The sequence below is a fragment of the Pristiophorus japonicus genome, chromosome 5 (assembly GCF_044704955.1).
Source record: "Pristiophorus japonicus isolate sPriJap1 chromosome 5, sPriJap1.hap1, whole genome shotgun sequence".
Classification (NCBI taxonomy): Eukaryota; Metazoa; Chordata; class Chondrichthyes; family Pristiophoridae; genus Pristiophorus; species Pristiophorus japonicus.
In genome coordinates this window covers 295,888,220-295,913,610 of record NC_091981.1, presented here as the reverse complement: position 1 = coordinate 295,913,610, position 25,391 = coordinate 295,888,220, and the positions used below count along the sequence as shown (strand labels likewise).

General features: G+C 45.7%; 1 protein-coding gene across 2 annotated transcripts in view; it reads right to left on the bottom strand.

The window, feature by feature from the left end:
* The window catches only part of LOC139264773 (diacylglycerol O-acyltransferase 1-like), a 155,605-nt gene that overhangs the window by 108,326 nt on the left and 21,888 nt on the right, over window positions 1–25,391 (bottom strand). The window lies entirely within an intron of this gene.

Here is a 25,391-nt window from a genome sequence, read left to right as displayed (position 1 = left end):
TTCTTTTAAAAAGTTTATTCTCAGGATGTGGGTATCGCTGGCAAGGCAGACATTTATTGCCCATCCGTCGTTGCCCTGAGAAGGGTGGGCCTTCTTCAACCATGTGGTAATTTTTGTTATTCTTTGTAGAGGTCTTACTGCAGTTGTACAGGGCCTTGGTGAGGCCACACCTGGAGTATTGTGTGCAGCTTTGGTCTCCTAATCTGAGGAAGAACATTCTTGCTATTGAGGGAGTGCAGCGAAGGTTCACCAGACTGATTCCTGGGATGGCGGGACTGACATATGAATAAAGACTGGATCGACTAGGCTTAAATTCACTGGAGTTTAGAAGAATGAGAGGGGATCTCATAGAAACATATAAAATTCTGTCGGGATTGGACAGGTTGGATGCAGGAAGAATGTTCCCGATGTTGGGGAAGTCTAGAACCAGGAGTCACAGTCTAAGGATAAGGGGTAAGCCATTTAGGACCGAGATGAGGAGAAACTTCTTCACTCAGAGAATTGTGAACCTGTGGAATTCTCTACCACAGAAAGTTGTTGAGGACAGTTCCTTAGATATATTCAAAAGGGAGTTAGATGTGGCCCTTACTGCTAAAGCGATCAAAGGGTATGGAAAGAAAGCAGGAAAGGGATACTGAAGTTGTATGATCAGCCATGATCATGTTGAACGGTGGTGCAGGTTCAAAGGGCCTGCTCCTGCACCTATTTTCTATGTTTCTATAACGGAGGGGCTGGCAAACCAACGTCAGAGGACAGTTCAGAGTTAGTGTGGAACTGGAGTCACGCATAGTCCAGACCGGGTAAATTAGACAGGTTTCCTTCCCTGAAGGAAATCAGTTGCGTTTTTTCAACAATCTGACAGCTTTATGGCCACTGTTATTGATACCAACTTTTAAACTATAATCTAATTTTCAACCTGCCATTGAGGGATTTAAACTCCACTTTCTCTGGATTATTAGTCCAGGTCTCAATTACAGGTCCAGTAACATAACCTACTCACTACCGTACCCGTGTAATTAAAACAGAGTTCTACGCTGGAGATGATGACAGAATCTTACAGCACAGAAAGAGGCCATTCTCCCATCGTGCCTGTGCCGGCTCTTTGAAAGAGCTCTCCAATTAGTCCCACTCCCCCGGCTCTTTCCCCATAGTGCTGCAAATTTTTTCTTTTCAAGTATTTATCCAATTAAGTTTTGAAAGTTACTACAGAATCTGCTTCAACCACCCTTTCAGGTCGTGCATTCCAGATCATATAAACGCTGCATTAAACAAGTTCTCCTCATTTCATCCCTGGCTACCAACCCAGCCGCCAGTGGAAACAGTAGCTCCTTATTTACTCTGTCAAAACCGGAATTTCCTGAGGTCATGAAAGGTGCTATATCAAAATACAAGTCCATTCCTGCTTTCATACCTTGACTTTCCTTGTGTATGCAGTGGGTCAGTCTGGGCAAACGATTGTGTGGGGGAGGGGCCTTTCAGGGCAGAACTGAGCAACGTTTTTGGTCTTTTTCCACCCAGGTTTTATATTTATATTTTATTTGTGGGGGGGGGGGGGGGGGGGGGAAAGGGGGGTATTGTGCTGGGGAGGCATGGGCCAGTATCCCAGTATTCTGCAGCACTGCACAAAGCATGCATTCTGTTTATCGATGAGCTTATAAAATGCTTCAATGTGTCTTACTGCATTTCCTCCACGAACATGATAACCATCAATAAAATCTGCAACGTTTTAAACCATGCGTACATGGCAGGTGAAATTAACCAAACCATGTCCTGGTAAGTAAGCCGTAAAGTGAATCAAGTAGAGCATCGAAAGCAGTGTTGTCACTAGGACTTTAGTAAAGCATACAGGTCGGGACCATAAAAGGTGCAGCAAGCGGCGGCCATGGACAGCGTGGAGGCCCCGACCTGCGAGGGAACATCAGCGGCAAGTCGGGGCCATAAAAGGAGTGGCGAGTGGCGGCGTACCACTGCAAGGTACAGCGCGAGCTGGTGCAGGAGGGCAACGGCAGTGAAGAGTGATGTCAGCAAAGTTCAGGTCGGTGATTGGAGCGCGGGCAGATACTGCAGGAGCAGCGAGAGAGACTGTGAAGGGACGTGATCAGGGCCCAGGGGAGGCACGAATTCGGGGCCAGGGGCCCAGGGGCAGCACGGGCCAGCCCACACTGCGATATGTGTGCTCACTGGGTTGTGCAGCAGAGCTGGTCTCCAGTCATTTTGAGTATTCCTTGCCACTGAACCAAGACCTAGCTCAGTCAAGCCCGTGTGGTGGCTGGTGTGCAACGGCCACCTCACGTTAAAAAAATCCACGCACAGGCATCTTTCACCCTTCAAGATGTAGTTCGAGACCTTCATCGAAACACCTGTGAACTTGTCCTTTTTTTGGCGGGGAAGCAAGTCATCCTCATTTCGAGGGACCGCCTATGATAATGAGTAAAGCATAATGGGGTTATGAGAAATATTGACATTACGTCTTATAAATTTTTAAAAACCAACGTGCAACTATAGATTCTCTCCTTCCGAACTCGTGCGAAGCCTGGAGAGAAGAGTGAGAATTGTGGAATACCAGAGTGGAGAACTGGTGGTGGCAATAGTCTGACGTAATCAAAAGCATCACAAAAACGGTTTGCTGACGGTATATTGGGTTTGCACAATCTGAAGCTGAGCCATTCACCCAAGTAGGCCCCAGGCTCTGTTCCAAATCTGTGCTGGAGTAAGCTCGTGTTCAGTTTGGGTTCCACCGGGACCACTCGGCTCCAGACCTCATTACAGCCTTGGTCCAAACATGGACAAGAGCTGAATTCCAGGGGTGAGGTGAGAGTGACTGCCCTTGACATCAAAGCAGCATTTGACCGAGTGTGGCATCAAGGAGCCCTCGTGAAAGTGAAGTCAATGGGAATCAGGGGGAAACTCTCCACTGGCTGGAGTCATACCTAGTACAAAGGAAGATGGTTATGGTGGTTGGAGGGCAATCATCTCAGCCCCAGGACATCGCTGCAGGAGTTCCTCAGGGCAGTGTCCTAGGCCCAACCATCTTCAGCTGCTTCATCAATGACCTTCCCCTCCATCACAAGGTCAGAAGTGGGGATGTTCACTGATGAATGCGCAGTGTTCAGTTCTATTTGCAACTCCTCAGATAATCAAGCAGTCCATGCCTGCATGCAGAAAGACTTGGACACCATCCAGCCTTGGGCTGATAAGTGGCAATTAACATTCGTGCCACACAAGTGCCAGGCAATGACTATTTCCAACAAGAAAGAATCTATCCACCTCCCCTTGACATTCAACGGCATTACCATCGCCAAATCCCCCACCCTCAACATCCTCGGGGTCACCATTGACCAGAAACTTAACTGGACTAGCCACATAGAGAAGCTACAAGAGTGGGCCAGAAGCTGGGTATTCTATGGCGAGTGTTAAACCTCCTGACTCCCCAATATGCAAGGCACAAGTAAGGAGTCTGATGGAATACTCCCCACTTGCCTGGATAAGTGTTGTCTCAAGAAGCTCAACACCATCCAGGACAAACTTGATTAGCATCCCATACAGCACCTTAAACATTCACTCTCCCCACCATCGTGGCTGCAGTGTGTACCATCTACAAAGATGCACTCAGCAACTCGCCAAAGCTTCTTCGACAGCACTTCCCAAACCTGTGACCGCTGCCACCTAGAAGGCCATGGGCAGCAGGCGCACGGGAACACCACCGTTCATTCATCGTCGCTGGTTCAAAATCCTGGAACTCCCTCTCTATCATCGTAGGCAGTCCCTCAAAATCGCTTCCATTCAAAGTGAGTTCTCAGGTGACTGTACAGTCCAATACGGGAATTACAGTCTCTGTCACAGGTGGGACAGACAGTCGTTGAAGGAAAAGGTGGGCAGGTAGTCTGGTTTGCCGCACGCTCTTTCCACTGTCTGTGCTTGTTTTCTGCATGCTCTCGGCAACGAGACTCGAGGTGCTCGGCCCCCTCCCGGATGATCTTCCTCCACTGAGGGCGGTCTTTGGCCAGGGACTCCCAGATGTCGCTAGGGATGTTGCACTTTATCAGAGGCTTTGAGGCTCAATCGGTCCATGCCAGCGTATGTGTATATGTCTGGGAAAATGGTGAGGACTGAATCAGCCTCAGCTGTGAACCTCACAGAAGAATCCATCTGAAAAGTTCAAGAAAATAATGGGACAACTGTGTCGATGGTCTGCATCTCAGCAGGGAAAGACAACTTCAGGAAGGGACAAGAAAAAAATGTGACTACGAGTATAAGAATCGATTACAAAAGCGTATCAGCTGTCATTTAATCAATCAACTCCTCGGACAGGAGTCAGCTTCACCGTTTTTCAGTTGTTCTCCCCATTGTTTTGTGGGAGGGTTGGGGGAGATGGGGAAAGAGGTTCTCTTATTTTTTAGGAACAGGGGGAAAAAAAAGCGTTGCAGATTTCCACTACCCTTTGTTACATCATCCCTGAACAACCTAGTTCGAATTTTAAGGTTATTCCTATCAAATTCCTTAACCATCCCAAACACCTCAATTTGATAACTCCTTCAACTTCTATATTCAAGAAAATACAGGCCAGTCTATGCAACCCGTTCTCATAACTTAACCCTTTTGGCCCCAGTATTATTCTGGTGAATCTGCGCTGCACCCTCTCAATGCCAATATTACCATAGGATATACAGTTCAGAAACAGGCCATTGGGCCCAACCAGCCAGCGTTTATGCTCCACTCGAGCCTCCTCCTGTCTTTCCTCATCTAAATCCATCAGCAGTATCCTCTATTCCTTTCTTCCTCATAGTTTCTCCTTAAATGCATCTATACTATTCGCTTCAACCACTCCGTGGTAGCGAGTACCATATTCTCACCACTCTGGGTAAAAAAAGTTTCTTCTGAATTCCCTATTGTATTTCTCGGTGACTATCTTAAATTGAAGGCTTCTGGTTGTGCTCTTCCCCATAAGTGGAATCATTCTTTCTGAATCCACTCTATCATAGAAACATAGAAAATAGGTGCAGGAGTAGGCCATTCGGCCCTTCGAGTCTGCATCACCATTCAATATGATCATGACTGATCATACATCTTCAGTACCCCATTCCTGCTTTCTCGCCGTACCCCTTGATCCCCCGAGAAGTAAGACTACATCTAAATCCTTTTTGAATATATTTAGTGAATTGGCCTCAACAACTTTCTGTGGTAGAGAATTCCACAGGTTCACCACTCTCTGGGTAAAGAAGTTTCTCCTCATCTCGGTCCTAAATGGCTTACCCCTTATCCTTAGACTGTGACCCCTGGTTCTGGACTTCCCCAACATTGGGAACATTCTTCCTGCATCTAACCTGTCTAACCCCTTCAGAATTTTAAAACATTTCTATGAGGTCCCCTCTCATTCTTCTGAACTCCAGTGAATACAAGCCAGGTTGATCCAGTCTTTCTTGATATGTCAGTCCCGCCATGCCGGGAATCAGTCTGGTGACCCTTCGCTGCACTCCCTCAATAGCAAGAACGCCTTCCTCAAGTTAGTAGACCAAAACTGTACACAATACTCCAGGTGTGGCCTCACCAAGGCCCTGTACAACTGTAATAACACCTCCCTGCCCCTGTACTCAAATTCCCTCGCTATAAAGGCCAACATGCCATTTGAATATAAGCCTTGTCGATGCAGTCGTTTTTCATATGTCAGTCCTGTTATCCCGGTAATCAGTCTGGTGAAACTTCACTGTACTCCCTCAATAGCAAGAATGTCCTTCCTCAGATTAGGAGACCAAAACGGTACACAATTATTCAAGGTGTAGCCTCACCAAGGCCCTGTACAACTGTAATAACACCTCCCTGCCCCTGTACTCAAATCCTCTCGCTATGAAGGCCAACATGCCATTTGCCTTCTTCACCGCCTGCTGTACCTGCATGCCAACTTTCAATGACTGATGTACCATGACACCCAGGTCTCGTTGCACCTCCCCTTTTCCTAATCTGTCACCATTCAGATAATATTTTGACGCCCTGTTTTTGCCCCCAAAGTGGATAACCTCACATTTATCCACATTATACTGCATCTGTCATGCATTTGCCCACTTACCTAACCTGTCCAAGTCACCCTGCAGCCTCTTAGCATTCTCCTCAGCTCACACTCCCACCCAGCTTAATACCATCCACAAACTTGGAGATATTACATTCAATTCCTTCGTCCAAATCATTAATGTCCAAATCATTGAACCTTGCGGTACCCCACTAGTCACTGCCTGCCATTCTGAAAAGGACCCATTTACTCCTACTCTTTGCTTGCTGTCTGCCAACCAGTTCTCTATCCACGTCAATACATTACCCCCAATACCATGTGCTTTAATTTTGCACATTAATCTCTTGTGTGGGACCTTGTCAAAAGCCTTTTGAAAGTCCAAATACACCACATCCACTTGTTCTCCCTTGTCCACTCTACGAGTTACATCCTCAAAAAATTCCAGAAGATTTGTTAAGCATGATTTCCCTTTCATAAATCCATGCTGACTTGCACCGATCCTGTCACTGCTTTCCAAATGCGCTGCTATTATGTCTTTAATAATTAATTCCAACATTTTCCCCACTACCAATGTCTGGCTAACTGTCTATAATTCTCTCTCCCTCCTTTTTTTTTAAAAACGTGGGGTCACATTAGCCAACCTCCAATCCATAGGAACTGATCCAGAGTCTATAGAATGTTGGAAAATGACCACCAATGCTAGGGCCACTTCCTTAAGTACTCTGGGATGCAGACTATCAGGCCCTGGAGATTTATCGGCCTTCAATTTCCCCAACACAATTTCCTGACTAATAAGGATTTCCTTCAGTTCCTCCTTCTCGCTAGACCCTCGGTCCCCTAGTATTTCCGGAAGGTTATTTGTGTCTTCCTTAGTGAAGACAGAACCAAAGTATTTGTTCAATTGGTCTGCCATTTCTTTGTTCCCCATTATAAATTCACCTGATTGACTGCAAGGGACCTACATTTGTCTTCGCTAATCATTTTCTCTTCACATACCTATAGAAGCTTTTGCAGTCAGTTTTTATGTTCCCTGCAAGCTTACTCTCATACTCTATTTTCCCCCTCCGAATTAAACCCACCTGATTGACTGCAAGGGACCTACATTTGTCTTCGCTAATCATTTTCTCTTCACATACCTATAGAAGCTTTAGCAGTCAGTTTTTATGTTCCCTGCAAGCTTACTCTCATACTCTATTTTCCCCCTCCGAATTAAACCCTTTGTCCTCCTCTGCTGAATTCTAAATTTCTCCCAGTCCTCAGATTTGTTGCTTTTTCTGGCCAATTTATATGCCTCTTCCTTGTATTAAACACTATCCCTAATTTCCCTTATTAGCCACCGTTCAGCCATCTTCCCAGTTTTATTTTTACGCCAGCCAGGGATGTATAATTGTTGAAGTTCATCCATGTGATCCTTAAATGTCTACCATTGCCTATCCACTGTCAACCCTTTTTGTATCATTTGCCAGTCTATTCTAGCCAATTCACGTCTCATACCATCGAAGTTAGCTTTCCTCAAGTTCAGGACCCTAGTCTCTGAATTAACTGCATCACTCGCCATCTTAATGAAGGATTCTACCATATTATGGTCACTCTTCCCCAAGGGGCCTCGCACAACAAGATTGCCAATTAATCCTCTCTCATTACACAAGACCCAGTCTAGGATGGTCTAGTTGGTTCCTCGACATATTGGTCTAGAAAACCATCACTTACACACTCCAGCAAATCCTCCTCCACGTATTGCTACCAGGTGTATTCAATATTCAGGAACGATAGGCAGAAAGGAAAAGGAAGTGGGGTAGCCCAATCTATATGTAGATTAAAGTCACCCATGATAACTGCTGTACGTTTATTGCACGCATCCCTAATTTCCTTTTTGATGCTGTCCCCAACCTCACTATGACTGTTTGCTGGTCTGTACATAACTCACACTAGCATTTTCTGCCCTTTGGTGTTCCGCAGCTCTACCCATACAGATTCCACCTCATCCACGTGAATGTCCGTCCTTACTATTGCGTTAATCTCCTCTTGAACCAGCAACGCTACCCCACCTCCTTTTCCTTTCTATCTATCCTTCCTGAATATTGAATACCCCTGGTTGTTGAGTTCCCAGCCTTGGTCACCCTGGAGCCATGTCTCCGTAATCCCAATTACATCATATCCATTAACAGCTATCTGCGCAGTTAATTCATCCACCTTATTACGAATGCTCCTCGCATTGAGACACAGAGCCTTCAGGCTTGTTTTTTTAACACTCTTTGTCCTTTTAGAATTATGTTGTAATGTGGCCCTTTTTAAGAACATAAGAATTAGGAACAGGAGTAGGCCATCTAGCCCCTCGAGCCTGCTCCGCCAGTCATAAAGATGATGGCTGATCTGGCCGTGGGCTCAGCTCCACTTACCCGCCCGCTTCTCATAACCCTTAATTCCCTTATTGGTTAAAAATCTATCTATCTGTGATTTAAATACATTCAATGAGCTAGTCTCAACGGCTTCCTTGGGCAGAGAATTCCACAGATTCACAACCCTCTGGGAGAAGAAATTCCTTCTCAACTCAGTTTTAAATTGGCTCCCCCATATTTTCAGGCTGTGCCCCCGAGTTCTAGTCTCCCCGACCAGTGGAAACAACCTCTCTGCCTCTATCTTGTCTATCCCTTTCATTATTTTAAATGTTTCTATAAGATCACCCCTCATCCTTCTGAACGCCAACGAGTAAAGACCAAGTCTACTCAATCTATCATCATAAGGTAACCCCCTCATCTCCGGAATCAACCGAGTGAATCGTCTCTGTACCACCTCCAAAGCTAGTATATTCTTCCTTAAGTAAGGTGACCAAAACTGCACGCAGTACTCCAGGTGCGGCCTCACCAATACCCTTTACAGTTGCAGCAGGACCTGCTTTTGTACTCCATCCCTCTCGCAATGAAGGCCAACATTCCATTCGCCTTCCTGATTACCTGCTGCACCTGCAAACTAACTTTTTGGGATTCTCAAAAGAGTTTCTAAAAGAGTTTCATGCACAAGGACCCCCAGGTCCCTCTGCACCGCAGCATGTTGTAATTTCTCCCCATTCAAATAATATTCCATTTTACTGTTTTTTTTCCCCCCCAAGGTGGATGACCTCACATTTTCCGACATTGTATTCCATCTGCCAAACGTTAGCCCATTCGCTTAACCTATCTAAATCTCCTTGCAGCCGCTCTGTGTCCTCTACACAACCCGCTTTCCCACTAATCTTTGTGTCATCTGCAAATTTTGTTACACTACACTCTGTCCCCTCTTCCAGGTCATCTATGTATATTGTAAACAGTTGTGGTCCCAGCACCGATCCCTGTGGCACACCACTAACCACCGATTTCCAACCTGAAAAGGACACATTTATCCCGACTCTGCTTTCTGTTCGCCAGCTAATTCTCGATCCATGCGAATACATTTCCTCTGACTCCGCGTACATTTATCTTCTGCAGTAACCTTTTGTGTGGCACCTTATCGAATGCCTTTTGGAAATCTAAATACACCAAATCTATCAGTACACCTCTATCCACCATGCTCGTTATATCCTCAAAGAATTCCAGTAAATTAGTTAAACATGATTTCACCTTCATGAATCCATGTTGCATCTGCTTGATTACACTATTCCTATCCAGATGTCCCGCTATTTCTTCCTTAATGATAGCTTCAAACATTTTCCCCACTACAGATGTTAAACTAACCGGCCTATAGTTACCTGCCTTTTGTCTGCCCCCTTTTTTTAAACAGAGGCGTTACATTAGCTGCTTTCCAATCCGCTGGTACCTCTCCAGAATCCAGAGAATTTTTGTAGATTATAACGAATGCATCGGCTATAACTTCCGCCATCTCTTTTAATACCCTGGGATGCATTTCATCAGGACCAGGGGGCTTGTCTACCTTGAGTCCCATTCGCCTGTCCAGCACTACCCCCCCTAGTGATAGTGATTGTCTCAAGGTCCTCCCTTCCCACATTCCTGTGACCAGCAATTTTTGGCATGGTTTTTGTGTCTGCCACTGTGAAGACTGAAGCAAAATAATTGTTTAAGGACTCAGCTATTTCCACATTCCCCATTATTAAATCCCCCTTCTCATCTTCTAAGGGACCAACATTTAGTTTAGTCACTCTTTTCCGTTTTATATATCTGTAAAAGCTTTTACTATCTGTTTTTATGTTTTGTGCAAGTTTACCTTCGAAATCTATCTTTCCTTTCTTTATTGCTTTTTTAGTCATTCTTTGCTGTCGTTTAAAATTTTCCCAATCTTCTAGTTTCCCACTAACCTTGGCCACCTTATACGCATTGGTTTTTAATTTGATACTCTCCTTTATTTCCTTGGTTATCCACGGCTGGTTATCCCTTCTCTTACCGCCCTTCTTTTTCACTGGAATATATTTTTGTTGAGCACTATGAAAGAGTTCCTTAAATGTCCTCCACTGTTCCTCAATTGTGCCACCGTTTAGTCTGTGTTTCTAGTCTACTTTAGCCAACTCTGCCCTCATCCCACTGTAGTCCCCTTTGTTTAAGCATAGTACGCTCGTTTGAGACACTACTTCCTCACCCTCAATCTGTATTACAAATTCAACCATACTGTGATCACTCATTCCGAGAGAATCTTTTACTAGGAGATCGTTTATTTTTCCTGTCTCATTACGTAGGACCAGATCTAAGATAGCTTGCTCCCTTGTAGGTTCTGTAACATACTGTTCTAAGAAACAATCCCGTATGCATTCTATGAATTCCTCCTCAAGGCTACCCCGTGCAATTTGATTTGACCAATCGATATGTAGGTTAAAATCCCCCATGATTACTGCCGTTCCTTTTTCACATGCCTCCATTATTCCCTTGATTATTGACCACCCCACCGTGAAGTTATTATTTGGGGGCCTATAAACTACGCCCACCAGTGACTTTTTCCCCTTATTATCTCGAATCTCCACCCACAATGATTCAACATTTTGTTCATTGGAGCCAATATCAACTCTCACAACTGTCCTGATATCATCCTTTATTAACAGAGCTACCCCACCTCCTTTACCTTCTTGTCTATCTTTCCGAATTGTCAGATACCCCTGTATGTTTAATTCCCAGTCTTTGCCACCCTGCAACCACGTTCCTGTAATGGCCAAAAAATCATACCCATTTGCAATGGTTTGTGCAGTCAACTCATTTACTTCATTTCGAATGCTGCATGCGTTTAGGTAGTGTTTTAATACTAGTTTTTAAACCATGATTTTTTTGTTTTGACCCCTCCCAAGCCCCTTTATATTCATACATATTGTCCCTTCCTATCACCTTGTGGTTTACACTTACCCCAGTGCTACTCTGCTCTGTTGCCTCCTGCATTTTGCATTCTTTCTTGGGGTCCTGTTCATCTGAGCTCTCACCCACTCTAACTAGCTCAGAGCCCTCTCCTGGGTTCCAAATACGCCTCACATTGAGGCACCGAGCTTTCAAGCTTGCCTTTTTATTACACTTTGACCCTTTAGAATTTTGCTGTACAGTGGCCCTTTTTGTTTTTTGCCTTGGGTTTCTCTGCCCTCCACTTTTACTCATCTCCTTTGTTTTTTGCTTCCGTCTCCATTTTGTTTCCCTCTGTCTCCCTGCATTGGTTCCCATCCCACTGCCATATTAGTTTAACTCCTCCCCAACAGCACTAGCAAACACTCCCCCTCGGACATTGGTTCCAGTCCTGCCCAGGTGCAGACCGTCCGGTTTGTACTGGTCCCACCTCCCCTAGAACCGGTTCCAATGCCCCAGGAATTTGAATCCCTCCCTGCTGCATCACTGCTCAAGCCACGTATTCATCTGAGCTATCCTGCGATTCCTACTCTGACTAGCACGTGGCACTGGTAGCAATCCTGAGATTACTACTTTTGATGTCCTACTTTTTAATTTAGCTCCTCGCTCCTTAAATTTGTCTTGTAGGATCTCATCCGTTTTTTTAAAACCTGTATCGTTGGTACAATGTGCACCACGACAACTGGCTGTTCACCCTCCCTTTTAAGAATGCCCTGCACCCGCTCCTTGACCCTTGCACCAGGGAGGCAACATATCATCCTGGAGTCTCGGTTGCGGCCGCAGAAACGCCTATCTAACTGGAGTTCAGAAGAATGAGAGGGGACCTCATAGAAACATTTAAAATTCTGACGGGGTTAGACAGGTTAGATGCAGGAAGAATGTTCCCAATGTTGGGGAAGTCCAGAACCAGAGGTCACAGTCTAAGGATAAGGGGTAAGCCATTTAGGACCGAGATGCGGAGGAACTTCTTCACCCAGAGAGTGGTGAACCTGTGGAATTCTCTACCACAGAAAGTTGTTGAGGCCAATTCACTAAATATATTCAAAAAGGAGTTAGATGAGGTCCTTACTACTAGGGGGATCAAGGGGTATGGCGAGAAAGCAGGAATGGGGTACTGAAGTTGAATGTTCAGCCATGAACTCATTGAATGGCGGTGCAGGCTCGAAGGGCCGAATGGCCTACTCCTGCACCTATTTTCTATGTTTCTATTCCCCTTGCAATTGAATTCCCCATCACTCTCAGTCTCTCACTCTTTTTCCTGCCCTCCTGTGCAGCAGAGCCAGCCACGGTGCCATGAACTTGGCTGCTGCTGCCCTCCCCTGATGAGTCATCCCCCTCAACAGTACTCAAAGCAGTGTATCTGTTTTGCAGGGGATGACCGCAGGGGATCCCTGGCACTACCTTCCTTGCACTGCTCTTCCTGCTGGTCTTCCATTCCCTATCTGGCCGTGGACCCTTCACCTGCGATAAGACCAACTCGCTACACGTGCTACTCACGTCATTCTCAGCATCGTGGATGCTCCAGAGTGAATCCACTCTCAGCTCCAATTCCGCAACGCGGTCTGTCAGGAGAGGAGGCGGATACACTTCCCGCACACGTCGTCGTCAGGGACACCGGAAGTGTCCCTGAGTTCCCACATGGTACAGGAGAAGCATATCACGTGACCGAGCTCTCCTGCCATGACTTAACCCTTAGATACACTTAATTTGGTGACAACACTGTTAACAGGTTACTTAATGATATAAAAAAGTAAAGCTTGATTTTTGCTTTTGATTTTTCTGCCCTCCACTGTTACTTTTCTCCTTTATACCTTACATTTATCTGTGTTCAGCTTCATTTGCAATTATATGCCCATTCTGCAAGTTTATTGATGTCCTCCTGTAATTTGTTGCAGTCTTCCTCAGTATTGACTATTTCCCCCTCCCCCCAATTTGGTGTTATCCACAAATCTAGATATTGTGTTTTTGATTCCAAAGTCCAAATCATTAATGTAAATTGTGAACAACCATGGTCCCAGCACTGATCCTTGTGGAACACCACTACCCACCTTCTGCCACTGTGAATAGTGACCTTTTACCCAGATTCTCTGCTTTCTGTCTTGAAAGTAGCCAGCTATCCATTCTGCTACTTGACCCCTGACTCCACATTCTCTGACCTTGTTCATCAGTTTATTATGGGGTACCTTATTGAAGGCCTTTTGAAAATCTAGATAAATTACATCTATTGCGTTATCATCGACTCTTCTCTCAGGTTATCTCTTCAAAAAATTCAATGGGGTTGGTCAAGCAAGACTTTCCCTTTTGAAATCCATGCTGACTATTCATTATATTATTTTTGGTTTCTAGATGTTCTTCTCCTTCCTCCTCAGTCGGATTCAATTTGTTTTCCTACCACCAATGTTCTATCCCGACATGTTCTATCCCCCTTCTTGAATAGGTATTACATTAGCTAATCCGCCAGTCCTCTGGCACTACACCTTTCTCTAACGAATTAAGTGTGTAGTACAGGTTCGACCTCCAAATCCGGAAACCTCGGGACCGAGGCCATTCCGGATTTCCAGATTTCAGAAAGTCCCAAATCCAGAAACGCCCGGGCCAAGGTTCCCCTAGTTTTACTTCTCTTATCTGCTCTGGTTCATTCCTCATTACTAGATCCAATAGCGAATCCTCCCTTGTTGGGCTTTACACACATTGGGTTAGAAAGGAGTCCTGTTCACATTATAGGCACTCGATTCCCTTATCCCCTTTACCTACCTCATCTGTCCAATTAATATTGGGGTAGTTGAAATCCCCTATGATTATTATTCTATGTTTTTACTCATTTCCCTAATTTGTTTGCATATTTCTTCCTCCACTATTAGGTGGTCTGTCGACTACACTCATTAGTGTGATTGATCCTTTATTATATTTTATCTCTATCCATATGGATTCTATTTTTGTCTTTAATTCCCAGTCCTACTTTTTCTGTAGCCATGTCTCAGTAATCCTTATTATGCCTGGCCCCTCGCAACGCATGATTGCCCCCAGCTCCCCTGTTTTATTATGGACACTGTGTGCATTGCTGTACAGACAGTTTAACACATTTTTAACAGGATTCTGTGTCACTATGTTTAACCATCTTTTGACTCCTGGGCCCAGAAATTCGGGTCGTTAGCACCTCTCACTGACGCTAATGGGATGCAAATGATTTGTTGTCTGGGCGCGGCACTGCTAACGACTCACGCTAAATTCTGTGGGAGTTTAGCGACGGCGGTAACCCGTAGTGTCCCGCTCCGCCTGCGATGACATCATCACCACCGTAGGCAGCGTCTAGTTAGCGCCCCAGACCCTAACTTGGGCATTACTACCACCCCCCCCCCCCCCCCCAAGCCCACGGCAGGCGATGCCAACGACAGCTTCAGGGGGCACGTACAGGGCAGCCAGCCGTTCACGAGGCGCAACTTAACAGGGAGGTGTGGGCCATGCAGTAACAAATTCAGCCGATTGTTTGCTGTGCCCCACTGGCGCTTTGAATGTGGGGTTCGTGCCGCAAGCAGTCAGCGGCACTCTGCTCGAGTGCCGGGCTGTTGGCACGGCACCCCTGCTCCCCGGTGGTTGAGGGAAGACCATTTTTCCAGTGCACAGTTTGCAGCTTGGGCCCGTCCCTTTAATTAAGCGTTATTTTGAGCTCCACTTCCTTTCGGTGGGGAGGGCGGGGGGCCCGATGGGACTCCTGCGCCTGCCGCAAAATGTCCCGCCTTCCGGATGTTACCGCCCATAAATGGGGCACAACGGAATTTTTCCCTATTCTATAACTATTTATTCCCTTGCCATCAATGTCCTCCCTTACTTTATTCTGTTCTATGCTCTCTTTTCCTGTTTTGTTTCTTTTTACGCTGGTTGCGTTTCTTGTAGATGCCTCCCCCATCTTGTTAGTTTAAAGCCTTTGCCACCTCCCTATTTACCCTTTCCGCTAGGACCCATGTGCTAGTGTCCCATGAAAAGGAACCTCTCTTTCCCACACCAGCCTTTTAGCCACATGTTAATTTTCCTCATCTATCTGGTTCTATGCCAATTTGCACGTGGCTCAGGCAATAATCCAGAGATTATCCTCCTCAAAGTCCTGCTTTTTAAGTTAGAACCTAACTCCTTAGGACGCTATCTATCCCCCTAATTATAGAGTCCCCCATCACTACCATATTTCTATTCTGCTCCCCCCCCGCCCCCACAGGACAGTGTTCTGAACCACAGTGCCTTGGTCTGCATTGCGGCTGCTCTCCCTGCAGTCTTTCACATTGTCCTCGCAGGTAGCAAGTACATCGTATGTGTTGGACAGGACCTCCTTCTTAACCTCTCCTAAACCCCCACTACCCGGCTCCCCGACAGTTACACCCTATTGCTGAACCTGTGCTTTCCTCTGGGGTGTGACTGTATTCTGGATAATACTGTCCAGAAATTCCTCCTCTTCCCTGATGTGTTGGAGTGTCTCCAATTTGCACTCCAGCTCAATGGCTCTGAGCCGAAGAGATTCGAGATGGAGACATTTCCTGTGGACGTGTTTGCTGGGGATAGTCTCACTGTCCACAAACTCCCACATACTGCAGTCCAGACACACAACCTGCTCTGCCATATCTCAGTCTAGCCTAATTTTATTTATTTAATTAAAGTCTTTATTCAAATGATTATTTATAGTTATATTAATTCATTTAACTAGTTAAGCTATAGATTTAATACAGTACGTTATAGTTTCTTGGTCCTAGTTTAAGCCACTGTCCTAGGTTAGAGAAAAAAAACACGTTAATACTCACCAACCAATCACCTACCTGCTGTCCTGTGACGTCAGTCCTTGGCTCCTGCTTCTTCTATTCCCGCCGCTCTCACTGGTCCCGTTCTGTATATATATTTCCTTAAGTGTGATGCCCAGAACTGAATGCAGTACTCCAGACAGGATCCTATCAGAGCTCTGTACAGCTGTAATGCAACTTCACCCCTTTGTTTTCCAGCATGCTTGAAATATTCACCACTTCTTTCTCTTTGCAGATGTTCACACACCTGCCGTGTTATTCTGCATTTTTTAAATTTCAGATTTCCAGCATTTGTAGTTTATTCGTCCTGCCTCATCCATCGCTTCCCTCTTCCACACCAAGCTAAACATCCCTTGCCCCAATCCCACATCTTTATATCCTCCATTAAACTTGGCGCGCCCAAAATTCAGTTGCCTGTATCCTATCCCGCACCACATCCTGCTCACCCATCACTCTGTTGTCCTTTCTGGTTCCTGCTCCCTCAACACCTCCAATTTAAAATTCTCATCCTCAATTAAATGTCTCCACGGCCACATCTCTCCCCATTTCTGTAACTTCCTCCTGCCCCACAGCCCAGAGAACTCTGTTCCTCAGACCTGTCGTGCAGCCCCTCCTTCCTTCGTCCACCACGATTGGTCGTGCCCCACGCTCTGGAATTTCTTCCCTAAACCTCTCTATCTCCCTCAACTCCTAGATGCCCTTCTTTCAAAGCCACCCCTGCAACCAAGGTTTTCGCCACCCTTTGATATGTCCTCCTTTGGCTCGGCATCCATTTTTGTATGACTGCACCTCTGAAGCACATTGGGACATAGCTTCAGTTCAAGGTACTGCAGTGTCATCAAGTGCACTGCCTTCTTACTCCACACCCAGAGTCCAACGACAACACGGCAGCACTTTGAACTGAGGCTATAGGCCACGCACTATAATCACTTGCATTCGGTTCTTCCTGATAACACTGATGTTATCAGGATGGTGGTTATTGCACTGGATTAGCAACCCAGAGATTGTGAGTTATGACATCCCACAATGACAAGTTGTGAAATTGACCGTTTGTTTTGGCGCTAGCCAAATTTCAAATAAAAACCATGAAGTCTGCCGAATTTCCAGATTGGCAACTGGTTTAGGTAACCTGCCACCCCTACCTGACCCAACTAAACTCACACAGGATCTCAATCTCACACTACTTTTAATGCCCTTAATGCAATAAATGCTGCCTAGTCAGTGACCCCGCTAAGAGATACGTAAAAATAAATTCAATTTCCTTGCTGCTGGCGTGTAGCGTTTAATGTTTAAGAGGCAACAGCTGGTGTAAAACTTGCTGATCTAAGCTGCTTGCAGTGCCTACTTTCCAATCCCTTGGATAAGGTTGCTGCTCGCCAATCACATCCGCTCGAGTCCGAGTTCACCAGTTTAAAAGCTACCAGAATAGCTTCACACAAGCAACATTGACATGAAACATTGCGGCAACAGCAGTCGAAGAACACTGGGATGATCTACACTTCAGAGACCAAATCAAACCAAGTGCAGACTTTTATTCTTGGTTTATTTAAATGCAAATTGGTCATTTTAAAAAGAGAGTCATGGTAAATAGATCTTGGAGCTACCGCGTTCATTTTACAATTTACATTTATACACCACCTGTAACACAGAAATATCCCAAGATACTTCACAGGAGCAACATCAAAAAGAATTTGACATCGAGCCAGAGAGATATTAGGACAGGTGACCAAAAGCTTGGTCAAAGAGGGATGTTTCAAGGAGCATCTTAAAAGGAGGAGAGAAGTAGAGAGGCAGAGAGGTTTAGGGAGGGAATTCCAGAGCTTAGGGCCCAGGCAGAAGGCACTGCTGCCAATGGTGGAGCGATGGAAATTGATGATGCGCATCAGGCCAGAATTGGAGGAGCAGAGATTTCGATGGGTTGTATGAGGTTAGAGAGATCTGGATCAACGTTCCCACTAAGGTTTGGAGGTCCTGCGCAGGACGCTCTCCAGATTTTCCAATGGGAGATTTTGTACACTTCATTAAAGGGACTGCACCCCCCCAAAAAATTAGGGGGAACATTGAATATGGATATGTTATTTGCACTGTTAATTCAGCTCCCTCCCATTACCAGAGGCAAGAACCAAACTCAAAGATACAACATCCCAACTAAGGGGCCAATACAGCTGAAACAGGGGAAAGAAAAACTAATTTATTATTTAATACAAATGTTAAATATTGTCTTTTTTTTAATAAAAAGGAACCGATCGTAAAGTTTCACAGAGATTATCTGATTAAGAACCTTCAGGTTCGAACACAGATTCCCGATTCCCATCATGCTGGGATATTTTTTTTTAAGGGTGTGGGAAAGTAGGCGGAGTAGAATGGTAAAGATAAATCAGATGAAAGAAAGGAAGTCAGCCCACAACTAGTGTACATGTAGCTGCTGGTCTGGGAACAAAGCACTGAATGAAAGTTCTGCACTGTTTAGTAACTTGTAAAGAAAAGTAAATGTATTCTCATCCGGTCTGTGTACCGCTTTCATTTGCATAGTGCTACATGTAATGTGATTTGTGATCGGTATTGAAATGTATCCTGGAATGTAATGTAAACCTGTTCTTATCTGCTCAATGTAATACCCTTATTTGCACAGTACTACATGATTTACAGATTGTACTAAACTGCACCTTGAAATGAAATGCACACAAGTGCATTGTATGGAATTGCTGACCGCAATGTACTAAACTATTTTCCATTATATTGCGAAAATTTTAAAATGAATAAAGTATATTTTTGAAAAAAAACAAAGCATTAAATAAGCAAGTGTTATTCAGTCCACAAAGACCCACCCTCCCAGAGTTTCTATTCCACTTATTACCTTTCCCGAGGGGAAGTTCTGCATAAAATGCTTCCCGATCACAAATAAAAGTCGAGCATAACTTCAAGAAAAAAAACCAATCCATCCTCACTATTCTGAACAAGAAAGCATCTTCGACTTAAGGAGGAACCCTCATATGAATTTGAAAGTTGGAGCAGGGGAGGGAATGGACGTACTCCATATTTTTTAAAAAGCAGTTTAATGATCCCACTTTTACACTACTTGTAAGATCACCTCCATGAAAATGATTTACACAACTGCACTCGCACCCCCTTGGGTCTACCCAGCCATTGCTGCGCTCCAGCAAAGTTAGCATCTGGTTACAGAGCACTCCACAGCCCTGCGCATCAGCATCTGGATGCAGTTAAGTAATTGTAGATAAATTACACTGTAAAGGCCTCTCTATGCAAACTGCTCCACTTATTGCGAGACAGAAGAAACTATGTCTGTGCAATGCTCGAAGTTGAAGCATGCCATAGCAGACCAGGAATGTTGCAGCACAAGCAGTTCATTGTATTGAACATGCCATCAAAATAAACATTTACTTAGAAACATAGAAAATAGGTGCAGGAGTAGGCCATTCGGCCCTTCGAATCTGCATCGCCATTCAATAACATCATGGCTGATCATTCCCTCAGTACCCCTTTCCTGCTTTCTCTCCATACCCCTTGATCCCTTTAGCCATAAGGGCCATATCTAACTCTGTCTTGAATATATCCAATGAACTGGCATCAACAACTCACTGCGGCAGGGAATTCCACAGGTTAACAACTCTGAGTTAAGAAGTTTCTCCTCATCTCGGTCCTAAATGGCCTACCCCTTATCTGAAGACAATGTCCCCTGGTTCTGGACTTCCCCAACATCGGGAACATTCTTCCCGCTTCTAACCTGTCCAGTCCCGTCAGAATCTTATATGTTTCTATGAGATCCCCTCTCATCCTTCTCAACTCTAGTGAATAAAGGCCCAGTTGATCCAGTCTCTCCTCATATGACAGTCCAGCCATCCCTGGAATCAGTCTGGTGAACCTTCGCTGCACTCCCTCAATAGCAAAAACGTCCTTCCTCAGATTAGGAGACCAAAACTAAACACAATATTCCAGGTGAGGCCTCACTAAGGCCCTGTAAAACTGCAGTAAGACCTTCCTGCTCCTGTATTCAAATCCCCTAGCTATGAAGGCCAACATACCATTTGCCTTCTTCACCGCCTGCTGTACCTGCATGCCAACTTTCAATGACTGATGAACCATTACACCCAGGTCTCGTTGCACTTGCCCTTTTCCTAATCTGACACCATTCAGATAATATTCTGTTTTCGTGTTTTTGCCCCCAAAGTGGTTAACCTCACATTTATCCACATTATACTGCATCTGCCATGTATTTTCCCACTCGCCCACGTCAAAACCGGGAGCTCAGATTATAATGAATTCTATTTTAGGAGTCAGCTTGCAGCATTACTCCAGTTAAGTTTCCTGCTTTCCTGTGACGTCACAGGCCGACCTCCCGCTCCTCGCTGACCTCCCGGCCTCCCACTCCCCGTCGGCCTCCCACTGTCGATTGCGGTACTCCCTTTCACCCCGCTGATTTCGGATTCGGCTCCAAACTGCGCTTCCGACCTCTGCCCGCTCACAGCCCTCAGCCGGGCAGGTAAGTGGTTGATAAGTATCTCTCTTTCTCTTTTATAACAGATAAGTCTAATTAGAGGGATGGCAAGGCAGCTCAGTCCTGTGGATTGCTAGCCCTGCAGCACGTGCGAAGTCTTTGACGCTTCATGCAGCCTAGACAACCATGTGTGCAGGTGTCTCCAGCTTCAACTACTCGAACCCACGTTTCGGAGCTTGAGCAGCGGCTGGAGTCACTACGGTGCATCCGTGATGCTGAGAGCTACGTGGATAGCATGTTTCAGGAGGTGGTCACCCCACAGCTTAAAAGCATGCAGGCAGAGGGGAAGTGGGTAAACACCAGACAGAGGAAGAACGCTAGGCAGGTAGTGCAGGCGTCGTTCTCCGCCGCGCCCCCCCCCCCCCCCCGACCAATCCCCATCTTGCTTTCCAACCGATATTCTTTTCTGAGCACTGGTGAGGGCAACGGTGCTTCTGGGGAGTGCAACCGGAGCCAAGTCCAAGGCACCACAGGTGGCTCAGCTGCACAGGGCAGAGGGACAAAGAATAAAAAGCTTTAGTTGTAGGGGATTCAATAGTTAGAGGAATAGAGAGGCATTTCTGCAGCCGTAGACGTGACTCCAGGATGGTCTGGTGCCTCCCTGGTGCCAGGGTCAAGGATGTCACTGAGCGGACGCAGGGCATCCTGGGGGGGGTGGGGGGTGGCGGAGAGGGGAAACAGCTAGACGTCATGGTCCATATCGGGTCCAATGACATAGGTAGAAAGAGGGATGAGGTCCTGCGGGCAGAATTCAGGGAGCTAGGAGAAAAATTAACGGTTAGGACCTCAAATATAGTAATCACCGGGTTACTACCAGTGCCACGTGTTAATGAGCACAAGAATAGAAGGATAGAGAGGATGAACGCGTGGCTGGAGAGTTGGTGCAGGGAGGGAGGGAGGGCTTTAAATTCCTGAGGCATTGGGACCGCTTCAGGGGGAGATGGGACCTGTACAAACCAGACAGGTTGCACCTCAACAGCGCCGGGACCAATATCCTAGCGGGGAATTTTGCTCGTGCTGTTGGAGAGTTTAAACTAGCTTGGCAGGGGGATGGGAACCAGAGAACAAATTCAATAGGGAAGGAAGTAAAGCTGAAATTGGAAAGCAAGAATGTAGAAAGTGAATCTGTAAAACAGAGGAAATAAGGGTTAGTAAGTAGTAATCAAGGAGGTCTTCCTGTGCTAAATGGTATATACTTCAATGCAAGGAGTATAGCGAACAAGGCGGATGAGCTGAAAGCTCAGGTAGACACTTGGGAGTATGACATTATACTCTGGTTAGGCCACAGCTGGAATACTATGTGCAGTTCTGGTCACCGTATTATAGGAAGGATGTGATTGCACTTGAGAGGGTGCAGAGGAGATTTACTAGGATGCTGCCTGGAATGGAGAATCTTAGCCATGAGGACAGATTGGATAGACTGGGTTAATTAGTTCTCCTTGGAACAGAGGAGGTTGAGAGGAGACCTCATTGAAGTGTATAAAATTATGAGGGGCCTAGATATAGTGGATAGAAAGGGCCTATTTCCTTTAGCAGAGGAGTCAACAACCAGGGGGCAAATTTAAAGTAATTGGTCGACGGTTTAGAGGGGAAGCTTCTTCACGCAGAGGGTTGTGGGGGTCTGGAACTCTCTGCCTGGAAGGGTGGTAGAGGCAGAAACCCTCACCACATTTAAAAGGAGCTTGGATGGGCACTTGAAGAGCCGTAACCTGCAGGGTTACGGACCTAGAGCTGGTAAGTGGGATTAGATTGGATAACCTCTTGTTGGCTAGCGCAGATACGATGGTAAGTACTTCAGGGAATCTAATAGGGAATCTAATACGGCCAGAGTGGTCTCCTGGACCAGTTTCAACCGCCTCGATGGGTCGGAGAGGAATTTCCCCAGATTTTTCCCCCCCAATTGTCCTGGGTTATCATCCGGGTGGGGTGGAGCGTAAAATGTTGCGATACATGGGGTACCGCAGTCGTGTGGAGCAGGCTGGTTGGGCCAGATGCTCTTTACCTGTCCGCCATTGTTTATAGGTAACCTTCAGGGCTGCTGACCGAGGGTCGTGTGGCTCTTTGTCAGCCGGCGCGGACATGATGGGCCAAAGTGGCCTCCTTCTGTGCTGTAAATTTCTATTAAATAGCATCTCCTTGGCTCAATAGTAACATTGTCACTTCGAAGTCAGAAGGTTGTGGGTTCGGTTCCCACAATCAAAGACATTATCTAGGCTGACATCCCAGTTACTGAGGTAGTGTTGCATTGTTGGAGATGCTGTCTTTTGGACGAGACGTTAAATGGAGGACCGGTCTCCCCTCTCGGGCAGACGGAACAGATTCCACGGCACTATTCGAAGAGGAGCAGGTTACTGCCCCTGGTGTTCTAATATTTATCCTCACAACCAACATCACCAAAACACTGAGCTCATGGTTGTTTGTGGGAGCTTGCGGTGCAGAAACTAGCTGCCACGTTTCCCTACATCACAAGAGTGACGACACTTCAAAATTGGCTCCAGAGCACTTTGGGACACCGAGGGGTCATGACAGGCACTATATGAATACAAGTTCTCCTCTTTTTCGAATAAGGAAAAAAAATAATGCTCCAGTTTGAAATCGTTGTTACCAACATTAAAGGTGCAGTAACACGAAGGCAAACGGCAAGGTATTTTTCCTTGTTCAATACCATCCTCCAGTTTAAATTGAAGTTAGTCACAGCAGGCATGGGAATGCAGAAAGAGAATTGCCCAACAGCCTTTCTGATCAAAGGTTCCATGTAAAGATGAGAGAATGTTGTGATTCACAGTGTGAACCCCAGACAAATCTATATCCAACCCAAATGGCAAAGCCAAGGGACGAAGCCATGACTCAATAAACTGGAGCTCTTTGTTGGACCAGCAGGGATTACATGCTGATTTAATTGGTGGTGTTTATAATTATGATGGGGCAGGACAAAGTGGATAGGAGCAGACTGCTGATTTCCAGTGATTGAGGGCTCTAGAATGTGGGAACCAAGATGGAAGATTCCATGCAAGAGATTCAGGACAGAGCAGCAGAAAGATTTTTTTTGTCTGATAACATTCCCATGAAACGCCTCGAGATGATTAATTGCGCTATATAAATGCAAGTTGTCGTTGAATTTCACCCTACACAGCAGCAGAGTTTTAAAGTTGACCATTCTGGGGCAAGAGATGGGTTTGGTCAGGGTTTTCTCGATTGAACATAAACATAACGTAAGACATAGGAGCAGTAGGCGGCTATATGGCCCTTCGACCTGCTCTGCCATTTAAGACGATCATGGCTGATCCGATCAGGGCTAAGGTTTGGCAGATGGGGCTAAGGTTTGGCAGATGGAATACAATGTCGGAAAATGTGAGGTCATCCACCTTGGGAAAAAAAAACAGTAAAAGGGAATATTATTTGAATGGGGAGAAATTACAACATGCTGCGATGCAGAGGTTCTTTGTGCATGAAACTCAAAAAGTTAGTTTTCAGGTGCAGCAAGTAATCAGGAAGGCGAATGGAATGTTGGCCTTCATTGCGAGAGGGATGGAGTACAAAAGCAGGGAGGTCCTGCTGCAACTGTATAGGGTATTGGTGAGGCCGCACCTGGAGTACTGCGTGCAGTTTTGGTCACCTTACTTAAGGAAGGATATACTAGCCTTGGAGGGGGTACAGAGACGATTCACTCGGCTGATTCCGGAGATGAGGGGGCTATCTTATGATGATAGATTGAGTAGACTGGGTCTTTACTCGTTGGAGTTCAGAAGGATGAGGGGTGATCTTATAGAAACATTTAAAATAATGAAAGGGATAGACAAGATGGAGGCAGAGAGGTTGTTTCCACTGGTCGGGGAGACTAGAACCAGGCGGCACAGCCTCAAAATACGGGGGAGCCAATTTAAAACCAAGTTGAGAAGGAATTTCTTCTCCCAGAGGGTTGTGAATCTGTGGAATTCTCTGCCCAAGGAAGCAGTTGAGGCTAGCTCATTGAATGTATTCAAATCACAGATTGATAGATTTTTAACCAAGAAGGGAATTAAAGGTTATGGGGAGCGGGCGGGTAAGTGGAGCTGAGTCCACGGCCAGATCAGTCGTGATCTTGTTGAATGGCGGAGAAGGCTCGAGGAGCTAGATGGCCTACTCCTGTTCCTAATTCTAATGTTATTATGTTATGTTCACTTCCCTACCCGCTCCCCATAATCCCATATTTCCTTATTCGTTAAGAATCTGTCTATCTCTATCTTAAATCCATTCAATGACCCAGTCACAGCTCTGAGGCAGCAAATTCTACAGATTTACAACCCTCCGAGAAGAATTTCCTCCTCATCTGAGTTTTAAATGGGCGGTCCCTTATTCTAAGATTATGCCCCCTCGTTCCAGTCTCCCCCATCAGTGGAAACATCCTCTCTGCATGACTGGATTGCTGAACAGACAATTAAGGCTGTTCATGGTACAAATATCTGTTTCAAACCTTTGATCTGTTTACAATTCATGAAAGAGGGTCCAAGTACAGAATGGCTTGGCAAGCTAAAGAGCTCGTCTATACTTGGCTAGAAACGAATGTCTCGAGATTAGCAACGTCTTAACTTTAGTTTGAACAGAGCAATAGGATTCCTGTGTTTAATAACTCACTCCACTGTACAGTGTTCCCTCATACCGTGAGGCAGGCAACAGTATAAAATAACAGACCATTTTACTCAGGGAATGCAATGGGCTGGATCACGAGGTCCTGGGCCTGGCAATTGACAAGAACAAGTTATTGAACAGAGCAGAGGTACCGAGGGCAGACTGTTGAATTT